General features: G+C 39.5%; 1 protein-coding gene across 3 annotated transcripts in view; it reads left to right on the forward strand.

The window, feature by feature from the left end:
• The window catches only part of DNAI1 (dynein axonemal intermediate chain 1), a 139,626-nt gene that overhangs the window by 84,172 nt on the left and 42,128 nt on the right, over positions 1 to 13,326 (forward strand). The gene's annotated exons all lie outside the window — the stretch shown is intronic.

The raw sequence follows: 13,326 nt of genomic DNA on the forward strand, positions 1-13,326 counted from the left end.
AAGTGACATCCACACACTCTTCTCCTCTAGGCCTTTGGAACTGCTGTTTTCTCTACCTGCTTGGTATAATCATTTCTGTCTGCTGCCACCTGTTCCATTCCACTCTCCCTCAAATCTCTTCATTTCCTGGTCATGCATCAGGTTTCAGCTTGGCTGTCATATTCTATAAGGGATTAAGTCCCCTTTCTGGAGGCAGGATAGGGTGATAGCCCCCCGAGACTATAAACTCAGTGATAGCAAGGATCATGTCTATCTCTTTTGAGTCCCTAAACTTAGCACAATGTCTGGAATATATTAAATTCTGAAAATGAATTGAATATGAGTTCTGAATGCCTGGAGCTGTTCTTTAGAAGTTTTGATCTGAGTGCATTTGAAGGATAGGAAGGGGTAACCTGGGGTGAAGAGACCAGTGGGGAGTAATAACAAGAAAATGTCACTGTAGAAGCATGTTTTTCTGGGTTCATGTTTATATCTGCTTTGGCAGTAGGTCTATGAATAATTCAAATTTGAATCACATGTACCCATGGTTTAAGAGCTGGGCATTAGGGGCGCCTGGGTGGCACAGCGGTTAAGCGTCTGCCTTCGGCTCAGGGCGTGATCCCAGCGTTCTGGGATCGAGCCCCACATCAGGCTCCTCTGCTATGAGCCTGCTTCTTCCTCTCCCACTCCCCCTACTTGTGTTCCCTCTCTCGCTGGCTGTCTCTATCTCTGTCGAATAAATAAATAAAATCTTAAAAAAAAAAAAAAGAGCTGGGCATTAGAGATTTAAGAGGGCGACAATTCTTGATATAGTCATTCTCATTCCACAATTATTCACTGATCACCTACTATATGCCAGGTACTGTTCTAGGTATTGGTGATACAGCAACAAACAAAAAACCCCCAAATTCCTGTTCTCATGGAGTTTATCTTTTAGTTGGAGGTAAATTATCAATAAATAAACAAGTAAAATATATGGTTGATCAGATGGTGATAGGTGTCAAGGATTAAAATAAAGCAGGGAAGTGGAGTAGGAATTTCAGGGAACCAGAAGATTATGATTTAAATATAGTCATCAGAGAAGACCTCACAAAGGTGGCATTTGGGAAGACCTGAAGGAAATGAACAAGTTAGCCTCCAGACAGAGGGCTTAGCAAGTATAAAGTTCCTAAGATGGAAACTTGCTCTACATGTTCTGGATCAGCAAGGAAGGGAAGGTGGAAAGTGACAGGAAATAAGGTCAGAGAGGTGTATCCCTCTACTCCATAGGGTTAATCAAATAACCCATGGTATATTAAATTGGTCATGATAGAGCTTCATGAATCATAATTTGTAATTAAAGTGCATGAATGTCAGGCACCATAAACCATGACCAGCTCAAAACATCACTGGTAACGCCCCAATAACGAAGTGTCCTTCCTGAAAATGTTGAGAATTCCAACTGGCTGCATGTGTATATGTGCAGGAGGTTGCAACGTTGCCAAACATTGCCTGGCAGCCAGACTTCTTAGTAGAGAACTGAATTAGAGTCTTCTGTGAACTCCAGTTAAAAGCTAATTTTAGTTTATGACTAACAAATTTTAGTACTTCTTTATAACTCAGTTAGTTACCATAAAAAAAAATCAGTCTGGAATTTTGCATCATTTGCCTGTGAGAGCCAAAGAAAAGACTTGCATTTTTGGATCATTTTATGGTCTCTCCAGAGGCCCCTCACAGCCAATACTTTTAGAACTGATGATCTTGATGAGAGGTGACTAGTGTAGGGGGGAATCGGCAAGAATGCATGCAAGGCCAAAAAAGAGTCTTAGGTGATTCAGAGATTTTTGGTCTGGTGACTGGTCCTGGGATCCATAGAGGAAAGGACAAGAGGAGGTGAGCGGAATCTAAGGCCAGTCAAAGTGTTTCTGTATGTTCAAAGTAAGATATCCATGCTCTTATGACCCTTCTCCTCAGTGTCATCCTTATACCTCTTACCTTCTTCAAGCCCTAGATATGATCCTTTGCCCCGTTAGCTCTGAAATAGCTCTCAAATCAAACCTCTTTTTTCATATTCCCTGCCACCTCCTTAGCCCAGCCTACATCAACTCTCACCCAGAGTGCTGTAAAAGCCTTGTAACTAGTATTCCCCTCATCCACTCACGCCCCTTCTAATTCATTCTCCACAACTGCATCAAGTGATTTTTTCAAACTGTCAATTTGATTGTATCATTTCCACTCAGAACCTTTCCGTACTTCCCATTGCTTTTAGGAGAGGGACAAATTTTTTAGATAACCCTTCTGGGGCCTATAAGGGCTGAGGCCTACTTGGAGCTCTAAGCCTTAACTTTTATCACTCTTCCCCTATTATTGCTGTACTTTAGTTCTATGTACTTCTATCTGGAACACTCTTCAAACCCTCCCTCACACAAGTACTCCTAAGATTTCAGCCCAATCATCAATCCCCACAACCTGCCCCAGTGCTGCTGCCCTGTTAATGAAGATAGGGTTGTTTCCTCTATTATGTAGAAATATATCTTGATCCTTTCGTGATCCTTCCTTCCTTAATGTATGTATTTATTCACTTGTTTGTGTGATTATTTGATTATTCTATGTCTCTTCCATTGGACTGTGAGCTCCTTGAGAATAGGACCTGTGGCTGTTTTTGCTCACATCTGTTCTCAAGTTCCTAACACAGTGGCCATCACACCAGAAGCTCTCAATAAATGATTATTGAGTGAATGATAGAGTGTGACTAGGAAGTAGCATAGGGTGTTATGAAAGCATGTAGCAGGATATCCTAACACTGATTCTGGGGGAGGGAGGGAAGACTTCTAGGAGGAACACTGTGATTTAAGGTTTGGACAAAAGAAGAAGAGTTCAAAATGTAGGATAAGAAGAAATGACCAGAGAAGTTAGAAGACAACACAAAATAGAAGACATACAAGCACATACATAGAAGACAACAAAGAAGAATAATGTCCTAAAGAGGAGTGTGTTTATAGTGAGTTTACAGTGTTTACAGAGTATGTGGTCAGCTGTGTCACATGCTGCTAATGGGTCAACGAAGATAAGAACTAGACATAGCTATTAGATATAATAATTAGGAAGTCACTGGTGAATAATTTTCAAGGTAAAAGCCAGACCGAATTGAGCTAAGAAGACAATAAAGACTGTGTAGACAAGGATTTTTTTTTTTTTTAGGGATGAAAGCAAAACTTGAATATGTTAAATGCTGAGGGGAAGGACCCTGACATCGAGAAGAAGTTGGAGATCAGGAGACATAAAATATTGACTAGAGTCAAGTTTCTGAGGAGGTGAGAGTGGATCATTTGTGGACAGGAGACAGAACACTGTTAACAGGAGAAAAGAAAGGAGGAAAGGATGAATGCAGATGATGATAATTTAGAGGTTTAGTGGCAGGAAGTTGAGAGAATTTTCTCTTCTCTTCCCCTAGCAGTGTTATGGAATTCCTTCTGGAAGTGATAACTAGAAAACAAATTTTGCCAATGGCAGTTCCATTTTGTTATGATTATAGTCATGCTATTTTCAGAGTTACGGTCTGAGGTTTGTCATGCACAATTATCAGATTACAAAACAGCTGTGAGCATTTGCAGCCAGAACTTCGTCTCCTCCCCTGTTTACTGTGTAGCCTAGCACATTGTTAGTACTCAGAACATGCCAGGTACTCGAATAACAATGGCAGAGGGCTCTTGTGCTTATCCCTGGGCTTTGCAGCCTGCAAGCTGATGCTGAAGAGTAATTTTGCTTCTCTGTCTCCAGCTGTGAGCAAGTGACATGGAATTGTTTTCTGCCAGTTAGGGATTTGTATGGAGTGTTTGGTCTTCCCTATCGCTTAGACAGAGTTGTATGGAAGAAGCAGGCAAAGGACACAGCTGTTGATCAAACTTTTTCACTGTTTTGTGTCTCAGAATACTTTGTCCTACTCATGGAGTCACGGGATTCTGGTTTGTATGGTGGGTTTATGTCCTCTATTTTTCTCACCTCGTAGATTTGAGAATTCTTGGAGGTGGGACCAACTCACCTTTGGTTCTTCTTTAGCTGTCATCCTAGGATCTGGTACATAGTAAATGCTTAATAAATACTGAATGAGTGAATAATGACTGAATGAATCAGTTGATGAGTAAATAAATTCATGATGGGAAGGTATGTACTGCAATACTCTGAACGCTAACTTTTCTTTCTGGGCCTGCAGCAGAAGCTGCTTGTGCCTTTGTCTTAGTCAAAGCAGCTTTATTCTGTTAATTATGTAGGGACCCTACTCCTGATGCTAAGCTTTTTCCCCTACTTTTATTTTTACCTTTTATTTTATCCATTTTCTTATTTACTTATTTTTCCCATGTGTCATATGTTTAGCCTCAAATCTTGCTTTGGGACAAATTAGAATATAAATGGATAAAAAAAATCTGATCCCAGGTGGCTCAGTTTGTTAAGCTTCCGAATCTTTTTTTTTTTTTTAAGATTTTATTTATTTATTTGACAGAGATAGAGACAGCCAGCGAGAGAGGGAACACAAGCAGGGAGAGTGGGAGAGGAAGAAGCAGGCTCATAGTGGAGGAGCCTGATGTGGGGGCTCGATCCCACAACGCTGGGATCACGCCCTGAGCCGAAGGCAGACGCTTAACTGCTGTGCCACCCAGGCGCCCCAGCTTCCGAATCTTGATTTCAGCTCAGGTCAGGATCTCAGGGCTGTGAGATCCAGTCCCCTGTGGTAGGCCTGCTGCTGGGTATGGAGCCTGCTTAAGATTCTCTCTTGCCCTTTTCCTTTGCCCTCTCCCGCCCCAAGCACTTGTGTATGTGTGTCCCCGTGCTCGCGTGCTTGCATGCTCACTCTCTCTCTCTCAAAACAAAAAGAAAAATCTGCTGGTCCCTAGACAGACACATGGTTCCAAGTCTCTGTATCTTTGTTAATGATTTTGTTCCTCTGCCTGGAATGCCCAAGGCTTTCCTACATCTAGTCTTTATGGGCCTGGCAAACTCTGAGTCACACGGATTTTAGTCAAGCTCTTTAAATTGCAAAGAACATAGGCTCACTCAAGTTGCCTCAAGTAAAGTGAGGGTGGGTGAAGGTGGAAAGGGTGTATGTGGGGGTTTGTGGATGGGTATTATAAATACATAAGTAGCCTAGAATCAGAATTGGAAAACTATTGGTTCTGAAACACGTGTAAGTACTCATTACTTTCTCTGTGTCTCTCATGGCCTCTCTTCTCTTAGCAACTATGTTTCATTCCCTATTTTCATTTCCCAATCAGCCAACTTTTCCATGGTTTCTGCTCCCTTATAACTTTAGTATGTTTCCAGATCATCGTGCCGCTTTGGCCTCTCTCTAACTCACAAACATCTCCATACTATCTCCATCCAGTCACCAGGTCTCTCAGGAGTTCCAGTTCAAACTCTTTAATAAGTTCATGCTAGACTGTATCAGGGAAGGACAAGATTCCGTGGCTTTCTAAGCAGCCAAAACTGTGAGCAGGGCAGTTTCTCTTGCAAGGAGTGTAAGGTAGAACCTGCTTTACTCCAAAGTAACTTCTACATCGTTTCTGAAAAATCTCTTTCTCATACATTGTGCGGGAAGGGCCTCAGATTTCTTCCAACCCAGTGCCTCCATTCAGGGCTGATATTTACGTTACAAATGGTTCTGTCCTTTACAGTAGCTTTTACTTAAGGGTTGTTGTTCCTGTGTGTGTGTGTGTGTGTGTGTGTGTGTGTGTGTGTTTTAAACAGCCTGTTTCTGCAATGAATTTTATTTTATTTTTAATACTTTATGTATTTATTTGACAAAGAGAGAGAGAGAGCACAAGCAGGGGGAGCAGTAGCAGAGGGGGAGGGAGAAGCAGGCTCCTCGCTGAGCAAGGAGCACGATGTGGGACTCAATCCCAGGACCCCGGGATCATGACCTGAGCTGAAGGCAGGCAGACACTTAACTGACTGAGCCACCCAGGCGCCCCTCTGCAATGGATTTTACTTTTATTTATTTATTTTTTGTTTTTTTTTTAAGATTTTATTTATTTATTTGGCAGGGAGAGAGAGATCACAAGTAGCCAGAGCAGCAGGCAGAGGGAGAAGCAGGCTCCCCGCTGAGCAGGGAGCTGAATATAGGACTTGACCCCAAGTGTCTGAGATCATGACCTGAGCCAAAGGCGGACGCTTAACTGACTGAGCCACCCAGGTGCCTCTGCAATGAATTTTAAAATGCAGCACAGTATAGACCTTGGTGTAGGGGATTTATATTCTGGCCATGATGGAACAGTCCATACTGGACTTGCCCTCCCACTGTAAACAGATAAAATTCTGGACACAATATATGCCACATTACCTCAAGACAGTGATTCCCAAGGGAAGGAAAGCATCCACATGAGTCACATGTTTATCCTTGCTCTCTGGCTGGGGACAATTTCTTGACCGTGACTCAGAGAGGTAGATCCCAAAGGAGAGTGTGCTGATACCAGTGAGATAACCCAGATGTTAAAAATAGCAGACAAGGGGCGCCTGGATGGCTCAGTCATTAAGCGTCTGCCTTTGGCTCAGGGCGTGATCCCAGGGTCCTGGGATCAAGCCCCGCATCAAGCCCCGCATCGAGCCCCGCATCGGGCTCCGTGCTCCACTGGGAGCCTGCTTCTTCCTTTCCCACTCCCCCTGCTTGTGTTCCCTCTCTCCCTGGCTGTCTCTCTCTGTGTCAAATAAATAAATAAAATCTTTAAAAAAAAAAAAAGAAAGAAATAGCAGACAATGACTTCAAAGCAGCTTTTATAAATATATTTATGGACTTACAGAAAATACTGACTTAATGGATGGGGAGTCTAAGCAGAAAAATGGAAACAATAGAAAAATAAATATCAGAATGGAAAAATAATTGGACAGGCCTCACAGCTGAATGTGAAGATGAGTCCATTGAAATGATCTAATCTGAAGATCAGAGAGAAATAAGATTAAAAAATATGAGCCTTAATGACCTCTTGGGAACATGTCATATATGTATGTCATGTATGTTATTGGAATCCCAGAAGGAAATAGAGGAGGGGGGAAATATTTGAAGAAACAGTGGCCAAAATTTTCTAAATTTGATGGAAAATCAGAAGTTCAGTGAGTCCCAAGCAGGATAAATATAAAGAAAACTACCCTTAGGTCCCTTATAGACAAAATACTGAAAGCCAAAGATAAAAATAAAATCTAGAAAGTAGCCAGAACAAAATGACACATTGCATACAGGGTAGTAATGATATGATTATGGCTGACTTCTCATTGTAAACAATGAAGGTCAGAAGACAATGTAATGACATATTTAAAGCACTGAAAGAAAATTACTGTCAACACAGAATTCTACATCTAGCAAAAATATCCCTCAAATAAGAAAGGTGAAATAAATACATCTTCAGATAAACTAACTCTGAGAGAATTTGTCATTAGCAGACCTTGACCTCAAGAAGTACTAAATGAAGTTCTGTAGGCTAAAGGAAAAATGATACCTGATAGAAGCTCTATCTATGGGAAGGACCAAAAAGTACTTGAAATGATAAATTTGTGGCTAAAGATAAAGTACTATCTTTTTTCCCTTCTATTCATTTTCTTAGAAGACATATGACTGTTTAAAGGAAAAATAATACCATTATAAGATGGGACTTATAATGTATATAGAAATAAAATATATGACAATAATAGGGCAAAAGATGAGGTGGTGGTGGTAAATGGAATTAAGATGTTAATCAGGTTATTATACTGTGAAATATGAAGTGGTATGTTATTTATTCTTAGTGGACTATAAGTTCAGGATGCATATTGTAAACCTTAGAGTAACCACTAAAAAGTAATACAAAAAGGCAAAGCTAAAAAGCCAATAGAGATAATAAAATGAAATACTAAAAAAACTCGGTTAACAAAAGAAGGAAGAAGATGAACAGAAGAACAAAATGAGCAGACAGAGGGAGGCAAATCCTAAGAGACTCTTTAACTATAGGAAACAAACTGAGGATTGCTGGAGGGAAGGGTGGGGTGGGGTAGTTGGGTGATGGCATTAAGGAGGGCACTTGATGTAATGAGCACTGGATGCTATATGCAACTGGTGAATCACTGAATTCTACCCCTGAAACTAATAAAACACTATATGTTAACTAAATTGAATTTAAGTAAAAAAATTTTTTTGAAAAGCAGATGGAAAAAAATAGAGAACGAAGAGCAACATAATGAAGACAACCATACCATTGCTTTCAATTAAAAGGTAGAGTTTCTCAAGCTAGGGAGAAAAAAGCAAGACCCAACTAAATGCTACCTATAAGAGATACAGTTTAAACATAAAGACATAGATAGGTTGAAAATAAAAGAGTAGAAAAAATATACCCTGAGAATGTTAAGCCCAAGAATGTTGTGTTATCAGAACTAAGTAGGCTTCAAGGCAAGGAATATTCTCAAAGAAAAGTAGGGACATTTCATACTGATAAAGGATCAATTCAAGAGGAGACATAAAGTCACAAACATGTATGTACCTATTAACAGAAGTTCAGGATATATGAATCAAAAACTGACAGAGCTAAAGGGAGAAATAGAAAAATACACAAAGGTAGTTGATTTTAATACTTGTCTCTCAGTAATTGAAAGATATAGAAGATTTGTTGGGACACCTGGATGGCTCAGTCATTAAGCGTCTGCCTTCGGCTCAGGGTGTGATCCCAGAGTCCTGGGATCGAGCCCCACATCGGGCTCCTTCCCTAGGAGCCTGCTTCTTCCTCTCCCACTCCCCCTGCTGTGTTCCCTCTCTCTCTGGCTGTCTCTCTCTCTCTGTCAAATAAATAAATAAAATCTTAAAAAAAAGTTATAGAAGATTTGTTAACCAACTTGACCTAATTAACATTTATAGAGCACTACACCCAAGAACTGCAGAGTGTTCATAAAAATAGACCATATGCTGGGACATAAAGTAAGTCCCAAGACATAGCAAAAGATTAAAATCTTACAGATTTTAATTCAATTCAAATTCAACATCCATCCATGAGAGAAAGAATCTCAGCATACTAGGAATAGTTTGAACAAAACAGAATTAAATTAAAAATAAATAACAACATCTTTAAAATGCCCAAATATTTAGAAATTAAGGAACACACTTCTAAATAAAGGTAGTCAAAAGGAGCAAGGGCAGATGGTAGCTACACTTGTAGCGAGCTTGGCATACGTATAAATTTGTCAAATCACTATGTTGAACACCTCAAACTAATGTAACATTGTGTGTCAACTCTATTTCAATAAAAAAGAAACAAAGAAAGGAAAGAAAGAGCACAAAGGAAATTAGTAAACATTTTTAACTGAGTGGTATGAAAATACAACATCACAAATTTTCAGGTGCAACTAAAGTTGTGCATAATGGAAACATATAGCTTTAAATGCCTATTTTAGAAAAAAAGGAAAGATTTAAAATCAATGTTTCATAGAAACAATGAGAAAAACAATAGAGAAAATTAACAAGCCAGAAATTCATTCTTTGAAAAGATTAATACAATTGACCAAACCTAACAGGGCTCATCAAGATAAAAAGAAATCACAACAGCAATATCAGGAATGGAACATGAGAAATCACTACTGATCATACAGACATTACAAAGTATAATAAAGAAATATTACCACAATTTTATGGCAATAAATTCAACAATTTAGATGGAATGGACAAATTTTTTGAAGATTTATTTATTTATTTATTTATTTGAGAGAGAGAGAGCAGGAGGAGGGGCAGAGGGAAAGAGAGAGAATCTCAAGCAGACTCTCACTGAGCTTGGAGCTGGACATAGGCTTGATCTCACGACCCTGAGATCATGACCTGACCCGAAATCAAGAGTCTGAGGCTTAACTGACTGAGCCACCCAGGTGCCCCAGAATAGACAAATTTCTTGAAAAATGCAGTTTACCTTAATTGACACAAGAAGAAATGGAAAATATGAAAACTCCGTACCTATTTTTAAAAAGTTGAGTTCATAACTTAAAACCTTCCCACAAAGAAACTCCAGGCCCAGCTGGTTTCACTGATGAATTGTCTCAAATACATAAGGAATAAATAACATTAGGGGTGCCTGGATGGCTCAGTTGGTTAAGTGTCCAACTCTTGATTTCAGCTCAGGTCATGATCTCAGGGTCATGAGATTGAGCCCCATGTCCGGTTCTGCACTCAATGGGTAGTGTGCTTGAGATTCTCTCCTTCTCCCTCTGCCCCTCCCCCACTCTCTCTCTCTCTCCTCTCTCTAAAATAAATAATTCTTTTTTAAAAAGGAATAAATAACACCAGTCTTACACAAAGTCTTACAGAAAATAGAGAAAGGAATAAATACCAACTCATTTGATAATGCCAGCATAATTCTGATATCAAAATCAAAGTTATTACAAGAAAAGAAAATGACAGGCCAGTATCCCTTATGAACATAAATGCAACAAAATTAGCAAATCTGTTTCAGCAAACATAAAAAGAATAGATCAAGTGGGGTTTAACCCAACAATGAAAAGTTAGCTCAACATTAAAAAATAAAAGTATTTCTTCACATTGATAGGACAAAGGAGAAATCTCATATAACGACATCTCAATAGATTCAGGGGGAAAAAAAGGTCAAAATTCAACAACCAACCACAAAAGATTAGTATAAGGGTCAAATGAAATGATTTACTCAAAAATGTTTAGTAAACTGAAAGATGTTATAGAAACAGAAGATGTTTTTATTGTCATCCATCTACAAAACCCTTAGGTTTATAGGCTCCTTTCTGATAAGGACTTCTTGGGGCCTGGACAACACATTTTTCAATTGTACAATAAATGCCCTCAGAGTGGGACTCAGTTGCCATGCATAGCAGATCATGATAGAATAATGACATCATGACACCACAAAGCCTACACTGCCACCGTTACTTGGCTTACCAAGTGCTGAGCTCTCAATTAGGTGCTCTTCAGGCATTGTTTTGTTTTATCCTCAGAGCAACTCTGAGGAGGGCACTAATATTTTTCTCTACCTTGTAGATGAGAAAATGAGGATTAGAGACTAAATACTTCGCTCAAGATTTCACATATAGTTCATGGCCAAGTTAGGAATCCATCCAAGGCTTGCCCTAAAGCTTCTGCTTTTAAATCCTACCCTCCTTGCCTACTGTAGCCTTATCTGGCAAGGGTCCCCTGGAGTTGGCTTCTGCCCTCCTGGGCTTCCAGGTAGGCACCAGCCTGGTCTCATATCCCTTTTTCCTGCATTCAGAACACTGTGCTAACTAACACTGCATTAATAGGAAAGAAAAACATATTTAATTGTACTTTGTTGATTTTAAAAATTCTTAGTTAGGGGGTGCCTGGGTGGCTCAGTCATTAAGCATCTGCCTTCATCTCAGGTCATGATCCCAGGGTCCTGGGATTGAGCCCTGTATAGAGCTCCCCACTCAGCGGGAAGCCTGCTTCTCCCTCTCCCACTCCCCCTGCTTGTATTCCCTCTCTTGCTGTCTCTTTATCAAATAAGTACAATCTTTAAAAAAATAAATACATAAATAAAAATTCTTAGCATGTTAAATTATAAAAGTAATGCACATTCAAATTAAAAATATTAAAAACATGAGAATGAGTATACGGTGAACATTACTGGTCCCTTCCCCTATAATGCCCCAGTCACATTCCCTAAACCAAACTGCTATCAACAGATTCTATATATTCTTCTAGAAATTCTGTATGTATATGCAAATACACATACATACATAGCCTTAAAGTAAGCAGATGTGTCATCTATTCCTGTAGCTTGCTTTTTTATTTAACAACGTACCTTGGAGAGCTTTCCATAACAGTACATAAATGTTTATGTCATTCTTTTAAAACTATGATAGTATCTTATTGAATGGCTATACCATAATTTATCTAACTAGGCCCCTGCCAATGAATATCTAGGTGTTTTCCATTTTTAAAAACATGGCAAATAATGCTGCAGTGAGAAATTTTATACATCTTATGCATGTGTATGAATACTGCTATAGGAAAAATTTTAAAAAGTGGAGTTGAGGGGTATCTGCATTTTAAATTTTGTGAGGTATTGCCAAATAACCCTATAAAAAGTTTGCATCAGTTGGCACTCCCACAATAGCATATGATAATGTCTACTACCCTTCATCTCTAGTGTTTCAAATTTTTGAGATTTCTTTCAACTACACTTATTTAGTGCCTTCTGTGTGCTTTAGACACTGCACTAGGCTCAGAGATTTGAAATGCAGTCAGTGTAGCCAGAGAAAGATTTGCTGGTGAATTACTTTTCCTTTGGGACTAAGAGCTTTTACCCTTTTAAAAATGGAAACTGCAAGCTGGTGAGGTATTTAGTTTCAATTTAGCTTAATGGAAACCTGTTAGTGAGTTTTAAAATAAGGACCAAGACAACTGAAATGGTAAACGAAGTCTCCTGGGATCCAGGAAGGAGAATGCTGCATTTGTGGGTTTGCATGCTTCGAAGAGCCCCTCTTTCCAGGAACAAACATGTTTCAGCATTGAAGTTCTTGATGGAAATGTGAGCTGCTGTAGGCTCTAGTCCCTAGAGTGGGGGCCTCCTAGTAAGCAAAGGCCACACAGATTCTGGGTGGCTGAGGGCAGAGCAAGAGCTATAAATGGGAATAAAGGCTGCCAACTATCATTAATTGAGCATAAACTCTGGCTAAGTACCGCACTATGCACTTTATGTGCATTGACTCATTTAATCCTCATAATAATCCCGTGACTGAGAGGGTGTCATTATGTCCAGTTTAAAGATAAGGATACTGAGGTTCAGAGAAGACAAGTAACTTGCCTAGAGTCATAGAACTAGTAGGTGGCAGAGTGGGGACCCACACCAAGGTATGGTTGACTTCAGAGCCCACATTTGGGCTCCATGAATATATCTGATCATGTACTTGTTTAAAAAATATTGTATCTTCATGATAGGGAACAGTTTAAGAATGTTTTTATCTCCTTACCCCTAAAATATGCTCAGGGACAAATGAGTTGCTTACACTCTTTGGTGGGCCATGTACCAAAACATATCTAAGTTCAGGTAAATGCCCAGTAGGTGTTAATAATAATCATCTGTTACCTTGACCAGAATTTTCATTTTCAAAGCACCCTCCCATAGCTGTGGGAGGAATAGAGTAGGGGACAAAGTGGATGCTGTGTTAGAGAGTTGAGATTTATCTCATGGCCAATGAGGAACCCTTGGAGGCTTTAAATCAGGAGAGTGATATGATCAGGTTTATGTTTCAGGAAGATCACCTATAGTGATTCGTTTGGGTTCAAATCCTGGTCACCTTTGGGTCCATTGCTTGATCTCTCTAAGCCTCGATGTCCTCATCTGTAAAATAGAATAATGATAGCTCTTACCTAATAGGGTAGTT

The sequence above is a fragment of the Ailuropoda melanoleuca genome, chromosome 7, assembly GCF_002007445.2.
Source record: "Ailuropoda melanoleuca isolate Jingjing chromosome 7, ASM200744v2, whole genome shotgun sequence".
Classification (NCBI taxonomy): Eukaryota; Metazoa; Chordata; class Mammalia; order Carnivora; family Ursidae; genus Ailuropoda; species Ailuropoda melanoleuca.